The 4,177-nt window shown below is 48.3% G+C and overlaps 1 pseudogene; it reads left to right on the forward strand.

Annotated features, from left to right (window-relative positions):
- The first annotated feature begins 2,822 nt into the window (after window positions 1-2,822).
- The window catches only part of LOC123486955, a 51,226-nt pseudogene continuing 49,871 nt past the window's right edge, over window positions 2,823-4,177 (forward strand).

Below are 4,177 nucleotides of genomic sequence, written 5' to 3' on the forward strand. Positions count from 1 at the left end.
AGTGAGAGGAGACTCCATCTATTGGACAGAGTGGAGGAGACTCCATCTATTGGACAGAGTGGAGGAGACTCCATCTATTGGACAGAGTGGAGGGAGACTCCATCTATTGGACAGAGTGGAGGAGACTCCATCTATTGGACAGAGTGGAGGAGACTCCATCTATTGGACAGAGTGGAGGAGACTCCATCTATTGGACAGAGTGGAGGAGACTCCATCTATTGGACAGAGTGGAGGAGACTCCATCTAGGAGAGGTCGCGGGGGCGTGTCTAGACAGCACTGAGAATCGAAGGCGAGAGAATGTCAACCTTTTTGTAATGTTATCACAAGGCAAGGACCTGTTTTTGATTGTGGGTGAAGTTGAGTTAGTCTGACTCGTGTGTGTCTGTTCAGGGAAGGCTGGAGGTTGTACGTGTCTGTGTATTTCTCTGTGTGTAAGGTCTGAGGCAGGTCTTGTAATTTGGGTAATTCATGGGCGCGTGCACACACACAAACACACACATTTATTAATCAGCAGTCTTAGCCAGAAACAGAGGTATTGAAGCAGAAAGTTGGGCAGAGAGAAGGAGATACAGTGAAGGTGCCAGAATGTTTTTTAAAATTCATTTTTTGAGCTGCAACAGGAAATTGTTGGCGGGTGAAGGGTAGCATGTTTGTTTTTAGACGTTAGGCCATGTGGGGGAATCAAATGCAGGGCTGTGTGTGTCTCAGTAGCTTACCAAGCCTTCTGTCTAGGTGACCTGACTCTCACTCTGTGAGGTTGGATACGCTGTGTCATCATGGTCACACACTTCCTCTTCTCGCTCTCTTTTCCACTCTCTCCTCTCTTTTCCATAAACAACGAAACGATCGCTTATAAAAGAGGAAACAAATTGAGTGAAAAATATATATATTTTAAAAGGAGAGTTTTTAAAAGAGAGTAAAAGCTCTGACGACGGCCAACAGGCGTAAATAAACAAAGCGACTAGAGCAGTCTGCAGGTTTTTATTTCTCTTTTCAAAGAGAGGGTTAGAGAAGAGAGGAGGAGATAGGGTTAGAGAAGAGAGGAGGAGAGAGAGGGTTAGAGAAGAGAGGAGGAGAGAGAGGGTTAGAGAAGAGAGGAGGAGAGAGAGGGTTTGAGAAGAGAGGAGGAGATAGGGTTAGAGAAGAGAGGAGGAGAGAGGGTTAGAGAGGAGGAGAGAGGAGAGAGAGGGTTAGAGAAGAGAGGAGGAGGAGAGAGGGTTAGAGAAGAGGAGGAGAGAGGCTTAGAGAAGAGAGGAGAAGGGTTAGAGAAGAGAGAGGAGAGAGGGTTAGAGAAGAGAGGAGAGAGAGGGTTGAGAAGAGAGGAGGAGAGAGAGGGTTAGAGAAGAGGAGGAGAGAGGCTTAGAGAAGAGAGGAGGAGAGAGGGTTAGAGAAGAGAGGAGGAGAGAGGGTTAGAGAAGAGATGAGGAGAGAGAGGGTTAGAGAAGAGAGGAGGAGAGAGAGGGTTAGAGAAGAGAGGAGGAGAGAGGGTTAGAGAAGAGAGGAGGAGAGAGAGGGTTAGAGAAGAGAGGAGGAGAGAGGTTAGAGGAGGAGGGAAGAGAGGAGGAGAGAGGGTTAGAGAAGAGAGGAGGAGAGAGGGTTAGAGAAGAGAGGAGGGGAAGAGAGGAGGAGAGAGGGTTAGAGAAGAGGGAAGGAGAGGGTTAGAGAAGAGAGGGCTAGAGAGAGAGAGGAGAGAGGGTTAGAGAAGAGAGGAGGAGAGATGGGTTGGAGAAGAGAGGAGGAGAGAGGGTTGGAGAAGAGAGGAGGGGGAGAGAAGAGAGGGTTAGAGAGAGAGAGAGGAGGGTAGAGAGAGGGAGAGAGAGGGTTAGAGAAGAGAGGAGGGGAAGAGAGGAGGAGAGAGGGTTAGAGAAGAGGGAAGGAGAGGGTTAGAGAAGAGAGGGCTAAAGAAGAGAGGAGAGAGGGTTAGAGAAGAGAGGAGGAGAGAGGGTTGGAGAAGAGAGGAGGAGAGAGAGGGTTAGAGAAGAGGGGAGGAGAGAGGGTTAGAGAAGAGAGGAGGAGAGAGGGTTGGAGAAGAGAGGAGGAGAGAGAGGGTTAGAGAAGAGGGGAGGAGAGAGGGTTAGAGAAGAGAGGAGGAGAGAGTAACTGAGTGAGTGAATTAGTGAGTGAGTGCACTACGGTTTGACTGAGCAAACTGTCTGGGAGTGAGTCTGTATTACAGTGAGTGATTGAGCCAGGGTTTGACAGAGCAAACTGTCTGGGAGAGAGTCTGTATTACAGTGAGTGATTGAGCCAGGGTTTGACAGAGCAAACTGTCTGGGAGAGAGTCTGTATTACAGTGAGTGATTGAGCCAGGGTTTGACAGAGCAAACTGTCTGGGAGTGAGTGTGTATTACAGTGAGTGATTGAGCCAGGGTTTGACAGAGCAAACTGTCTGGGAGAGAGTCTGTATTACAGTGAGTGATTGAGCCAGGGTTTGACAGAGCAAACTGTCTGGGAGTGAGTGTGTATTACAGTGAGTGATTGAGCCAGGGTTTGACAGAGCAAACTGTCTGGGAGTGAGTCTGTATTACAGTGAGTGATTGAGCCAGGGTTTGACAGAGCAAACTGTCTGGGAGTGAGTGTGTATTACAGTGAGCCTTTGTATATGTGCTGGAGCCAGAGTGTGTGTGTGTGAGTGTGTGTGTGTGTGTGTGTGGGGGGGAGGGTTGCTACGGTGTGTGTGAGATCTTGACATGCCGAGGCATGGCTTTAGTCCTCATTCAGTCTCAGCTCAGTATGAGTGTGTGTGTGTCAGCCTGTGTGAGGACGGAGTTAGCGTGTGTGTTTAGTGTGTAGGTATGTAACCAGAGCTGAAGGCGTGTGAATGGAGAGGGGAATGAGCCTGAGGAAAAGACTCTCCTTCAAGAGGGTCTGGCACTTCAACAAGGTGAGTCTGACATAACTTAACTACACTACAGAGAGAGAGGCTACTGCTAACTACACTACAGAGAGAGAGGCTACTGCTAACTACACTAAACTACAGAGAGAGAGGGGCTACCGCTAACTAAACTACAGAGAGAGAGGGGCTACCGCTAACTACACTACAGAGAGAGAGGCTACCGCTAACTACACTACAGAGAGAGGGGCTACCGCTAACTACACTACAGAGAGAGAGGCTACTGCTAACTACACTACAGAGAGAGAGGCTACCGCTAACTACACTACACTACAGAGAGAGAGGCTACCGCCAACTACACTACAGAGAGAGAGGCTACCATCTACACTACACTACAGAGAGAGAGGCTACCGCTAACTAAACTACAGAGAGAGAGGCTACTGCTAACTACACTACAGAGAGAGAGGCTACCGCTAACTACACTACACTACAGAGAGAGAGGCTACCGCTAACTAAACTACAGAGAGAGAGGCTACCGCTAACTACACTACAGAGAGAGAGGCTACTGCTAACTACACTACAGAGAGAGAGGCTACTGCTAACTACACTACAGAGAGAGAGGCTACTGCTAACTACACTACACTACAGAGAGAGAGAGGAGCAGACAGCTAAAGTGGAACTGTTTGTTATCTCAGTTCTTGTGAAACTGAGATAAAGCCAGTCACTGGCGGCTTGGTCTCAAATCAAATCAAATCAAATCAAATTTTATTGGTCACATGCGCCGAATACAACAAGTGCAGACATTACAGTGAAATGCTTGTGTCTGTGTCTGTGTGTGTGTGTGTGTGTGTGTGTGTGTGTGTGTGTGTGTGTGTGTACTGTGTGTCTTCAGATCATATCAGAATGTCTCTTTCCTCATCTGTCCGGCTGTGTTATTTTTGGGTGGTGAGACTCCAACAGGGAATGTATCTGTGTGTACAGTAATGAGCTTGCTGGCTAAATGCTAACTACTACACCTTAAAGAGAACCATTAGCACATTCTAATTGATGACATCACAAAGTGCTGCAGATTCAAACCTTTTCCTTAAAGTCTTTCCCAAGAAAGTCCAGCAAGCGCCAGGACCGTCTCCTAAAGTTGATTCAGCTGGGGGATCGGGGCACCACCAGTGCAGAGCTTGCTCAGGAATGGCAGCAGGCAGGTGTGAGTGCATCTGCACGCACAGTGAGGCAAAGACTTTTGGAGGATGGCCTGGTGTCAAGAAGGGCAGCGAGGAAGCCACTTCTCTCCAGGAAAAACATCAGTGACAGACTGATATTCTGCAAAAGGTACAGGGATTGGAGTG

The sequence above is a fragment of the Coregonus clupeaformis genome, unplaced genomic scaffold (genome assembly GCF_020615455.1).
Source record: "Coregonus clupeaformis isolate EN_2021a unplaced genomic scaffold, ASM2061545v1 scaf1380, whole genome shotgun sequence".
NCBI lineage: Eukaryota > Metazoa > Chordata > Actinopteri > Salmoniformes > Salmonidae > Coregonus > Coregonus clupeaformis.